The sequence below is a fragment of the Aythya ferina genome (genome assembly GCF_964211825.1).
Source record: "Aythya ferina genome assembly, chromosome: 10".
NCBI classification, from domain to species: Eukaryota; Metazoa; Chordata; class Aves; order Anseriformes; family Anatidae; genus Aythya; species Aythya ferina.
Window position 1 is genome coordinate 16,912,608 of NC_140306.1, and position 13,438 is coordinate 16,926,045.

Genomic DNA, 13,438 nt, shown 5'->3' on the forward strand with positions numbered 1-13,438 from the left:
TTGAAATAGAGATAAAAATTTAAATCATCCTTAAGGTTTATTTCATGGGCATTAAGATTTAAGGTTTATTTATGTATTGTATCGATGGCTTTCAGAGTATGTTGTAAGAAAAAAGGAGTTGCATTGGAGAGAAGGAGACGCACTGTTCAGAGCTGGGTGGTTGTCCAGATGGCAATGCAAGGGGCAAAGAATGGCTGAGGAAAAGGAACCTGGTTGAAAGATATTGCGTTAGTGCTGTGATATTTCCGTGTTCTCCTGGAGGAATTTTCTCTTGCCATGCTGCAAAAATCCCGACAGCAATTCAACAAGAAAAATGCAAATAAGGTCACTTCTTCCCTACAGGACTGCAGGATGCCCTGAGAGAAAGCCATGTCCTTGTTCGTCAGGAGTATTAGTTCAGCTACATGTGCTTTTATTCTAAAATAACACTATGTCGCTCTTGGGTTTTTTGTTTGTTTGTTTTAAGCCTGCTTATTTCTGCTCTGTTCTGCCCTGGACACAATAGCATTATTACAATTAACTATTACAATTACGCAGCTCCCACCGTTGGCTGGTTCTCCAGGGAGGAGGAGCTGGGATGGGAGCTACAGCCCAGAGGCATGGCCGTGTCCAGGTGTGCACAGTCTCACCTTAGGCTGGCCGCAAGCATGCAGCAGCAGCTCCAAGCACCTTTACCTGCCTTTGACAGCCACCACTAAAGCCAGCCAGGCACAGCAGAGGGTGGCACTCAGCCTGCCGGACAGCCACAGCTCGACCCAGCCACTCCAGGGAAGGGGCACAGTAAAGAAGCCCGGTGGATGCCTACCTACAAACAGACGGACTTGGTGAGGAGCTCAGCATGAAAGGCTTATTGCCCAGGAACCTGGGCTGCTCAGCTCAAAGCCAAGCATTAACTGAAGCTGTAGCTGCTACCTAGGAGCTTGAAAGTCACCCAAGATACCACAGCTCAACCAGTCTCACTGGTCACTCATCAGAACAAGAAGGAAGGCTCCAGGCTTGTAATAGTCTGAGTTCTTTCTACTTTTTTCATCTTTTTTTTTCCCAACTTCTCATACTACTCAGGGCCATAAATCGTGGGAAGGAAAAAAAAAAAAAAAAAGCACGTACGTACACTACACATGGCCACTTAGCCCTCTGCTGCCGTGGAAGAGATGGGCAGCAGTAATTTCTGCAGCACCTTCTGATCATCACCCATCGCCTCGCTGCTCCTTCGGGTCTTCTCCCAGCCAGCCACAGTGACTGCACAGTGGCTGTGGTGGGGCAGGTGTAATTCACATCTCCTCCAGGAAGACAAAGCAGCCCTTCAGTACAGGAATCAATAAAAAAGTGATGACAAGGATGAAAAGAGCAGCAGACAAGATTATTTTCATGACAAGTGGCACCAACTGAGTAGAAAGCCGTTTGAAATAAAGCAGATAAGAATGTCACATTTCTACCCACGTGCAACTTTTCCTTTTTTTTTCCTAGTCTATGTCAGCCTTACTTCTTCTCTTGTTGTGAATTAAAAATAAAAATGAACGAGAGAGAGAGACCAGAAGAATCATAAAACAAAGAGAAATTAGAAAGGGTAAAGTGAAAAATAACTTGAGTCACTCTATAGAGATTACTCTTCTTCTGATGCTGATGCAACTATTGCCACATCTTACAACTTCCTCTATATGCAAACAAGTTGAGGCCAGGCAGTAATCCTGCCAGTCTTTTTTGCTGACATTTTATGGACATCGAGATTATTTTTTTCCTATTTTCACAGAACGAAATCCAATTCATTTTTGGGGGGCCGCATATCTCGATTGCTGCATTTTCATTCTGTTTCCTGATCAGACACTTAGGTCACTAGCTCTAGCAGCTCCACAGCCCACGAGCGCTCCTTAAAACACCACCATCCATCAGCCAGGTTACAGCAGAGGGAACCAGCAATGCTCACTACCAACCCCATGCAAGCGCACACATTGCAACTGCATTCATTCAAAAATTGCCCCCCTATTTTAAAGTTTATGAGTTAATGGGGGAGAACTTACTTACATTATTTTTCAATCTAACATTTGTTTGTTTTGTTTTGTTTTGTTTTTTCCTGGGTGTGTAAATGGTCTCACATTAAGATTATGGCAAATATTCAGTTACTATCTTAAATGTCAAAGAGGCTGAAGTAATCTGGTGAGTTATTTGTGAGTCATAAGTACATGATGGTGCTAAATGTGTCCAGCACTGCCCAAGAGGAGGACACGGTGCATGAGGCAATGTCACAAGGACAACAATTAATGTGTTTTGCCAGCAATGGTGCTTTAGTCATATTGGGATATCTGCCTTACTTGACTTCATAGACAAATAACTAAGAAGTGTTTATAAACATTATAAAGGACCACTGAGCAGAAAATGGCCAAAACTGACAATTTAAAAACAAATTACTACGCCACAAACATTTTGCCGTGTCCATGACTACTTGTTCCTGGTGAATGTCTGAGGATCTCGGGGGGCAAACCAGGCAGACACCACGTGTCCTGGGGCCAAAATGCCAGGAAAGGCAGAAGAGTGGGCTCCCAGGCAGGGTCATTTTGGCTACATGAAGGGGTCTGTTTCTTCTTTAACCAGTCAGCAACCCCAGGCAGCAATCCCCTCGGAGCAGTACCTGGGTGTTTGGCATCAGGGAGATGCAGCAGCACACATTCGTGCCTGAGGCCCTGCCGTTGCCAGCACTGACTGCTGAAGAGCAGCTGCGATTCCTGCTGCCGTGGCTGTGCCTCTGTCCTCCAGAGCTCTGCAAGTGCAATGTCTGTCGCAACACACACAACATCCAAAGAAGGAGTCACTACATATTTGCTCATGTATATAAAGCAACCTGGGATTGAAGCATGAGCATGAAGTAACGAGTAAAAGGATAAGTGCAAACCAATAAAAGATACAGTGAACAATAACTTGCTAAGACTAGAACAGTAAAGCTCTCTCTGGATATAAGCCAGAGTGTCAGGTTCTGTTAGGGAATTATTTCTAGGTCATTTCAGTTCACTGCACTGCACTGCAAATATTTCACTGAATGAATGACCAAAATAATTAATCAAAACCCAAGAGAGCCACACCAACTCACACCGTAGGCAGCTCACTGTGCCCTAGAAGTGACAGAGCTCAGCATTTTTAACCTGCTCTTTACCAGTTGTCATACATCAGCAACACATGACCTTTACTGCTGATCTTTCCACAGGTTCACTCCTGGTCTGGGGGCGATAGGGGTGACCTTTCCCAGCTGGGGTGCTCCTGCTGTTAGCAGGCTGTATTGGGACAGCACTTGCCTGCCAGGAGCTGCTCCAAGATTTCTCCCTTGGACTTGGGCTTTGGCTAAAAAATCACTCTATTCAGCCCTCCCACGCTAGGCAGATGAAATATATCGCTCCTCCTTTTCCACTTTCTGCATTGTCCTGCCTGCAGCTGACCCCAGTGGTTGATAGGGCCCAACATCCCAGCTGAAATAAGAAAGTCCAGGCTGGGAACTAGCATGAGAAAAAAGACGAGTTTTTGCTTAGCTGACTCTTCACTGTCACACTTACTTGTGGGCGAGGGCTGCGGCTGGTCACTGCAGGGCCACCTGTACTCACAGAGAGTCACCTGGATTTGTGCTCACCAGAGAACTGCTCCATCATCCATGCTAGGTCGTTTCATTGCTGTTACTGGCCTACAGAGTAACGTTTTAGCAGGGAGTGTTAATTGCACAATGGGCACAGGAGGCTAAGATTGCCAGTAATTAGGATCTGACAATGGCATGCACTGTGTTTTACTTCTTCCATGCCCCAAGTTAGCCGAGCCCACGTTTGCCATGTGGACCTGAGGACAGTGGCATGAATACCAGAGTTTCTGCAGCACCTGTAAATACACCGGCACCCCACAACCAACCTGAAACATGCAGCCACTCTTCTTGCAGTAAAAAGCATGGGAGAAAACAGTGTTCTTTTGATGCTTTGTCTGATCAAATGGGCTATATTCAGCCCCATATAAGTTCTCTGTTATAAGAATGATGGGTTAGAAAAGATAGTTCAACTCGGCAACTCATCAAGGAAAAGAGTGAACATGGTACCGCCAGTCTCAAGCAACAACAGAAATGACAGAAAACATTTCTTTTAAAAGGCAAAAGTAAAGGGAGAAAGCTATCGGTTAGCTAATAAGTGAGTTAACAAAGATTCATTACAAATCTGTAGTATCTATATCAATCTATTGTAGTTGTTTGTTTGGTTGGTTTTTTGGACTGAGCAAGATAAGACAAAGAAAGCTAGAGTGCACTGTGACAGGGATATGGGCCCAAAATCACTATTTTAATGATACGGTATGGGGTTTTTTGGTGAAAGACAAAGGCACAAATTCAAGGGTCTGCAATTGACTAGTATAATATAAGCAAAACGGTATAACAAAAAGAAAAAAAAAAAAGCAAGTAGTGTAACAAAGCAAGTCTAGAGAATACTAAGGTATCAATCGACCTCCTTTTGCTGTTGGAAAATTAAATATAATTAATAAAAATCATTCAAAATTATTCAACTGTCAGCATGAGGCATTGTGGGTACTGCTTTTAAGTCTTTCACTTTCTTTATAAACAGAAAACATCCACAAATATGCTCAAAGTGTTTTTCTTAGTTCTTTACATACTACGTATTACTTAACACTCAATATTTTATGAGATGGTTTAGTTTCTGCTCATAATTTTCCTTTGTAACTCACATTGTCTTCTCCAGGGATTTCTGGCATGCTTATTTTGTATTTCCACATTCTGCTTTGATTTTCTTTATCTTAAGAAACTAAATTCCCCAGGACGATGAAACTAGGACTAGTGGATGAGGTTCGTTTTTATTTACTGCTGGCTTTTCAGGAAATATTTCTTTTTTTTTTTTTTTTTTTTTTTTTTTTTTTTTTTTTTCCCAAGATAAATGATTGCTATAGGAATAGCCTCATTAGCAGCTGACATTAACGTAACAAAAATCAAGAGTGCTATCACAGCACTGTGCCACTCTCAAAGTGTCTTCACGAAGACCCCCCTTTTGTGTCAAGAGTGCACGTGCGCGTGGCCTGCCTCAGAGGGATTTTTATTTCCCCCTTTTAGCACCGGTTGCTAGCATAATTCCTGCAAAAGTCACTTCTTATGACACCAAGCTGAGTGGTGCAGTCGATACGAGAGGGAAGGGATGCCATCCAGAGGGACCTGGACAGGCTGGAGAAGTGGGCCCATGAGAACCTAATGAGGTTCAATAGGGCCAAGTGCAAGGTGCTGCACTTGGGCTGGTGCGATCCCAGGTATTTATACAGACTGGGAGAAGAAGAACTTGAGAATAGTTCTGCAGAGAAGGACTTGGGGGTCCTGCTGGGACACGAGCCAGAAGTGCAAGCTTGCAGCCAACTGTGTTCTGGGCTGCATTAAAAAAGGGGTGGGCAGCAGGGAGAGGGAGGTGATTGTCCCCCTCTGCTCTTGTGAGACCCCACCTGAAACACTGCATGCAGGCCTGGGGCCCCCAGCACAAGAAGGATGTGAAGCTCTTGGAATGGGTCCAGAGGAGGGCCACTAAGATGATCAGAGGGCTGGAACACGTCTCCTATGCAGAAAGGTTGAGGGAACTGGGCTTGTTTAGCTTGGAGAAGAGAAGGCTCTGGGGAGACCTCATTGTGGCCTTCTAGTACTTGAAGGGAGCATATAAACAGGAGGGGGAACACCTGTTTATATGTGTTGATAGTGACAGGACAAGAGGGAATGGTTTTAAACTGAGACGGGGAGATTTAGGTTAAAAATTAGGAGGAATGTTTTCACTCAGAGGGTGGTGAGGCACTGGAACAGGTTGCCCAGAGAGACTGTGGATGCCCCATCCCTGAAGGCCTTCAAGGCCAGGCTGGATGCGGCTCTGGGCAGCCTGCTGTGGTGGTTGGCAACCCTGCCCACAGCAGGGGACTTGAACCCAGATGGTATCTAAGGTCCTTTTCAACCCAGGCCATTCTATGATTCTACAATTCTCCCCCTGCATGCGGCTCCTGCCGGCGAAGCAGCACAGGGGCAGCGAGGCGCTGGGGGCATGCAGGCCAAGGGGAGCGCCACAGGCCTGGCAGCAGCACGGGGAGCCGGGGGCAGAGCACAGCCCGTGCTGCATTAACCAGGAGCGTTTGGGAACACAGACCTCCACAGGCTGTCAGAACAATGTTCCTCCAATGCTCTGCACGGACCAGCGTTTTGTCAGCGTGAGTACAAATGCCAAGACTGGCTAAGCCTTCAAACGAGCTGTGTACATTTTTTTAGTGACTGATGTGAGTAAGGGAAGACCAAAGTGGAGGGAAAATCAGTTCCCTTAAAATCCCTGCCAAAGGCACGTGCTGGAGAGCTGGGTGGCCCACAGCCTGTGGCTCGCGTCTCAGGCCAGCTGACCCCGGTGTTAAGCTGCCTTCATGCAGGCCCAGCTGGAAGGCGCTGCCCTAATGGGCCTGGCTGGCATTCACACAAATTATAAAGGAGAAAAAACTGCAACGCTTGTGATTGTACCAGAGCTCAGTTAGTCACCCATACTGGGTAACACCCAGTTACCCAGAGCTACAGAGCTACAGTTACCTACAGCACCTCACACCAGGCTCCAGGCTGGAGGAGCCTGGAGCGTTCCCTGCAACGCCAGCGTCACTCAATGGACCTGGGCCTGGTGCTGTACTGCAGAAAGATGAGACCCCGCTGCTCCATGGCTCTGCCTATGGCCCTTGCACAGCACAGCGGAAATTTCAGCAATCTGCTCACATTACCAGTGGTTATTAACAGCTTGATTATTATACACAAAATGTGGAGAAAAAAGAAAAAGAAAAAAAAAAAAAAAAAAAAGATTGAGGAAAAAAGAGACAAAAGGCTTTGGGAAAACAATAGGAATTCTGCTAAAGAAGATAGCAAGTGCATCATGTCTGTTTGAATAATGTTAGTCTCCTCCAGCAAAGATGATTTATAGCTGGACTTACTGATTTGACAACAGCTAAAATACTTCTATCAACACCAACACTTAGTGTAACCACTCTATCATTCACTCTCTGAAAAATACACCATGAGGAGATTTGGTAAGACTAGACAATAACTAAATTTTGAGATAGATAAAGAGTTCTATATGGGGAAACTGAGAAACAGAAGCATAGAAAGCATCCATACCAGAAATTGTCAAAAAGACTGTAATAAATAAACTAGAAGCATGCTGTTCTCATATCAAAGAAGAAACCATACTCACTAATATTAACACATGCTAAAAACATCACTATGACTTTTAGTATGCTTTACACTATCTTCCATCTGTCACACACCAGCTACACCTGATTAGGCCATGATTTTAACATGATAAATTTAATTTGCTGCTGAATGTTAAGCACAATTGCCTTGGGACATGAGAGAGATTATGTTCAAATAAACACTATGAAGTTATTTTAAAAGTTAACAGGCTAAAGAAAGCCTTTCTGCGTTGAAAGACATCAACTCAGGCTCCATTTTTAGAGACTATGATTTTCAATTTTTTTTTTAAGCAGAATTCTACTTAATAATAAGAATGTGTTAGAAATAACATATTCAGATTATACTTGGTATTTTTATAAGCAAAGTTGATACAAAATAATGTTCTATGAATATATATATATATATATATATATATATATATATATATATAAAAAGAAAATAAGAAATTCAGTCTGGACATACTGTATTTACACTTCAACAGAAGCCAGAGCCCCAGTCAGCAGCCAGCACAGCCCTGAGCTCTGCTCTGCCCGCACCCGGGGCAGACAGCCTGTTTCAGCTGCTTCTGTCCATAGCCCCCAGGCTGATGAGACAAGAACACACTGATTTACACCAAAACCAACATAACTGCAAGTTAGAAGGCACCTGAGTATTTTTTCTTGGGCATGAGACTCTCAGGGCAGTAAGTTCCCGGGTGCCTCCCAGCACAGAGCCGTCACTGGTGGTTGGCAGTGCTCACAGTGGAAACCCCGGGGGCTGTAGCCACAAGAAACACCACCGTGCACAAGGAGTTACCCACTCCATTTGAGGCTGTTTTAGGATTAAGCTGCTTCGGGGCTGTGAGACAGCCCCTAAATGAACAGCATAAAGCTAAAGCTCAGCTCTGTCACGAACACTAAAAGCATGTCTACATGCTATCAGAGGTGTTTTCCCTTTAATGCACTGGCACATTTCTTACTGTCTTATTTCTTACCAGCAGTGCCTTTTCTGGAGAGCTGCAATTCTTCTCTGTAGCAAAATACATGGTTTGGGAGTTGGAGATCCTCCCGTGCTTTTCTCTGTCTGTGCCAGGCTTGCTGTTACAGCTATTACCACATTTTTTATTTTTTTTAATAGGAGTGCTTGGCCATGTTTTTAATCAACAAGCGTGGGGGAACAACATTAGCTGGTATAAACTTTCATAGGAAGCTGAGAGTGAAGCCACAAGAAACAAAGACTAATTTATGCTGCCAAATAGTGGCTCTGGTATTTCAGATGTGCAGAGTTGATGTCACAAGACGTTAATAGCACCTGAACAGCTCACAGCCATTGTGCTGGCTCTGCAGAAATATCAAACACGGGCTATGAAACCTTCTCTCCCAGCCAACCTGTTGCCTCTCTCCACTTCCCCTGCTTTTGTCTCATTCTCCGATTCTCCCACCAACACCTCTGCCACCATCAAGCTCAGCTAGTCATCACCACTCTGAAATAGCTTCCTGCTGTGCTTTCTGGGCATGCGCAGGCCACACGAAGCGCCGATTAACAAAGCACAAAAGCAAGGAATTTCTCCAATTCACAACCAAAGAATATATTCACACTTAGAAGAAATATAGAAGATACCCATGTTTAGCTGGGAAAAAAACAAAACAAAAACAAAAACAAAAAACAACAACAAAAAAAAAGAAAAAAAAAAAAAAAAACAAAAAAACAAAAACACAAAATACAAGACCAATATTCGTGTGCCTCACAGATCATAAACAAAGAAACTTGTGAGACAAAAGAGGAAAGTAATAACATTCTCTCTGCTGTTGAATTATTGCACAGAGAGTATGGCTGGTTGGATTTTCTTTGCTCTAATTGAATGATTATTCTTTTGATCAAATAAATCATTATCATTGATATTTAATCACAGTGCTATCAAAATCTACATGAATTCTGAAAGATTCACCAGTTTCCATTCAAATTTGTACTAGTTAAAAAGAATGAACACATTGACACAATGGGCTTGATTTACAGCTAAAAACAATTAAATTAAATTTTGCTTGCTTTTTTCCTTCCTATCTTCCCCCTTTTTTTTGTCTCAGTGCCTTCTGTAAATGCTTACAAACACAACGAGGTGGCCTATTTTTGGGTGTCATAGATAAGAAAGTCAGCTATGTGGACTGGCACATATATTCACTAGTGTATTATCATTGACAATGGCAAGACAACAGATACACACCACGACCAGTGCAAGCACAAAAGGGCAGCAAGAGGATCAGCAGCAGAGCTCCCCATTTCAGAAAAATTAAGCAAGACAACGGAGCAGTGCACTAAGGCTGCAGTGAGGAAGCCTGAGCTGCCACAGGTATCTCTGCATGGCACTGCACGCCGTCCTGTCACACATCCAGAGGAGGAAGGGACTTCAGGCAAGTCAGTCAACCCGACTCCGCTGCCAACTGAGAACCCAAGGAGACAAAAAAATCTTCCAAAAAACTCTTCCAAAATTCAGAGGAAAGGTGGATCAAGGAAAAGAATCAGACCAGTCTTCTTTAATTAGAAACAATTTGACGTGAAGAAACACAAAACAGTATTGTTTTTGTATGGTCTCCAGGTCTCTACTGTTTATATGAATCAGAAACATTTCCTCAGTGTTACTGCTAGACAGGAGGATCCTTGAACAGATGTTCCTCCTAGTCCACTGCTTTCTTGTTTTCCAAGTAGCTTTTTTTTAGAGATGATGCACCACTGTTTTTGCATATAACTGTCATCACCTGCCCACAAAATGGACTGCTGCTGCTTTGCACATCTTTTTCATTTAGCAGAGGAAAAATTCTGACCTTGAATTTTTGGTTGAAGCCCCATTTGAACTGCTTTTCTTTGTTCTACCCTCAGAAGCTCTGTTTGGTACAGGTGGTAATTTTCAGGTTTCAGCTTTGTCAAAAGAAAAGTTGCCGCAAACTTCTAAACTGAACACTGCCTCTTTCTAATCACTGCATTTTTCCTTTAGCCTCATTTCTTTGAACGCCACTAAGCTACTTTGTATCCCCACAGGAACCCAGTGTTCTATTAGACAGTGCTAGAAATTGAGAATGCACATTTTTATTAACAATTTCATAATGCTCCTCATTTAGAAATGAAGAGGCAAATCCCATCTCCCACATCTGATGGCTACCAGACCATTTTTGTCCCCAACACACATCCACAGTCCAGTAGAGATAAAAAATACTCTCACAGTTAGCAGTGTTAAGCTCACTGCACATGCACACAACACTCCAAATGCCACTGCAACTAACTGCCCAGCTAGCTACCTGAAAAAAAAAAAAAATCCTCAGCCCTCTTCCTGCTGGTGAAGGTGACCACAATTTGCACTGGCAAAACTACCGATGTATCTTCACAATTTCCTTGTAAGCCAGGTCTTGAAGAGGCTTTTTTACAGATGCAGTTTCCGTGAACACATTCCTCATACATACACATTGCAATGGTACAAATCCTTTAGGGTTATTCACTCTTGAAAAAAAAAATGCATCAAAGTCCTTAGTTTCTCTAATATGATACTCCTAAAGATACCTGGACTTAAAATTGTAAGAAATATCTTAGTCTTTCCCCACAGAAAAGCTACACTCTCCTGCCCTCCTCCTGGCAGTACATACTGGTGCTCTTTTCCACTTTTTTGAATAGCAGAAGATCCTTGACCCAATGGATCCTTGCCAGCCACGTCCTTTCAGGACTCAGTTCAGCCAGGGATGTGCCACCAGGCTGAACACTCCGTGTGTGGTCTCACCATCAATGAGCAGAGCAGGAACATGCCGAGTCCAACAAGGAAACTGCCTGGAGACCTCAAGAAAACTTTGGCCTGGATGTTTGAGCAAAAAATTTTGTCTTTCTGTGCCAAAGGCTTCTTCATCTCTTCTTCATCTGATTTGATACTTACAAAACAAACCCTTCAGGTCACGGACTGTGTTCTTGCGAGTTGTCTCTTTCTGATGCACATAAGAAAATGGTGCTTTGCTTTCACTTGTGTCTTTTTACTGCTGCTGTGGCACTGGCAATAAGACAGCATTACTTGTTCTGTAAGTGGGCAGCCCTGTGCTAAGGTATTACCACTGCTGGTAACAGGCCCTAGGTTTTGTACAGGGTTTGCAAGGCCTCGGAGGTGAGGCCTGGCAGGGATGCTCCGTCTGAACTTCTCCTGAGGTGCCCACATCTTTGATTTACTTGGTTTCGCTGTGGCAGCACTTTCTCTAAGTGAATGCTTATCTATGGATAATCTGCCTTTTGTTATCTTGGTGCTCTATAACCACAGTTTTACAGAGGCAGCAGTAAAAAGCAGCAATTCTCCACAGATCAGAATATTTAAGGACTAATGCAATGGTGAAATGTAGAGCAAGAGAAGACTGGTACAACAGCAGGGCCCTTCAGAACTGGAGACCCAGGACACGGCATGAAGGAATATGGACATGAGATGGCAAGAGGTGGGGCACAGGAGACCCACAAGAAATGCAGACCTGAAGGCGGTCAAAAAAGAGAATAACAAAATGCAATTTAACTTACAGAGAAGGTGCTACATATAGTAATTCAGATGTAATGGGCAGACACGTGAAGAAATGGAGATCAGAAAGGTAAAAGCATGTCAGCAGACATGTAAAGATCTACCACTACTGAATTCTAGACTGAAGAAGAAATTGTCAAGATCCATACCATCTAGACTACTAATGAATCATGAAATGGACCATTAAGATTTTAATTACACTAAGAGGACATTCTTGACTTTGTTTACAAGGCGTGTTTCCCATTTGCCCATCATAAACAAGATTTACAGTGCAACAGTTACACCAGCTCCCTCTCCCCATTGCGAGCTTGCAAGCCAGGGCCAGTACGTGACAAGCTTCATCTTCCCTGAGGATCACAGGCTGTGCTCAGCAACTCCCTTCTCAAGTCACACTAAAGCGTGGTCACCATGACATGCCATCTCCCCAAGGACACAGATGAAAAATTCAAACGGCAGTGAGCACGCAAAGGACCAAGATATTCCTTTCCATGCTCCTTCTTCCTAATGAAAAGCGAGGGTGCCTGGATTACATTATTTCAAAATTCATCATGGGTCCATACAGGACCAAAGTTCAGGAGCAGTCTGGGGATCAAGGGGTAGGAATGTAAGGAGAGGATAGATCTTTTCACTTCAGAGTCCTCTCCAGATGCCAAGCAAATCCATTTTGCACAAAATAAGTTAAACTAGCCTCTGCAACATCATAATTTTCTTCATTAATCTGTCTTAGAGTCATCTTGTTTTGCCTACCAATCAAGCTAATAATCATGTCATATGAGTTTTGCAGCTGGGACAAAATTGAGGTCTTGGGAACCAGCTGGAGTCGAAAACCAAACACTATAAAAGGTTCCTTGGAGTACATGTCGTCAGTTTTGTCTTGTGTTTAAAAAAAAGTCCAAAGGCTGAAGAATTTCCATTTCTCATAATTTCTCCCAGCCTGTTACAGATGGTTACTATATGCAGTTGCATTCATCCCACACTCTTGAGGGGAATGGAGAATTCTGCTTTGAAAATCAAATACATTCTGGAATTCTTGTATATTTTCCCTCAGTCCTTTCTGCCTTGGATCAAAGACAAGAGGCAGGAGTTAAAATACTTGCTAAGGCACTATGAACAGTGCCAGTAGTGCATCTGGGCTTCAGAATCTGAGAAATGTGGAGGAATTCTCCACACAAACAATTTTCTGCATCTTTCTCAGATGGACAAGATAAAATCATAATCCATTTAAGGAGCAGAGCAGGAGTGCTGTTGTAGACAACATTAAGCATTTTTTTCTTTGTTTCTATCCAACAGAAGTTTTGTATTAGCAACTGATTTACGTAAATCAATGATATCTGCTTTACAGATTTCTACAACAGAAGCTGGCCCAGTGCTCAAATGATGCTGTGGTAGCTCTAATACATCAATCTGCAGCCACTTACTATCTTGGCTCTATCTTTCTCTCTCCCAAAAGCTGTGACTTGTTTTCATCTAAATTGGTTAGTATTTTTTTCCTAGTGGAGCTGCAGTTATTCAGATCAGTAACAGTACTTTGCTGTGTTTCATTACATTTCATATTTATATCAGATGAATGTGCTATACAAATATGAAACAGAAACATGTCTGAGAAAGGTCAAGACTAATGGGGTACTTAAGGATCAACTTTTAATATAGATGTATAAGTAAGACTTCTACCTGCACAAACAGGTTGCATGCATTTTTAGGAGCAAATATGAAATAAG

At 43.1% G+C, this 13,438-nt stretch overlaps 1 long non-coding RNA gene across 3 annotated transcripts in view; it reads right to left on the reverse strand.

Moving 5' to 3' along the window:
* The window catches only part of LOC311442363, a 58,410-nt gene that overhangs the window by 14,135 nt on the left and 30,837 nt on the right, over positions 1–13,438 (reverse strand). For 2 of the 3 annotated variants that reach the window (XR_014696572.1, XR_014696574.1), the window contains exon 1: positions 1,112–1,384. The exons of the other annotated variant lie outside the window; for it this stretch is intronic. This is a non-coding gene — a long non-coding RNA (uncharacterized lncRNA). Of the gene's footprint in view, positions 1–1,111; positions 1,385–13,438 lie in introns of those variants that run through there. 3 annotated transcript variants of the gene reach the window in all.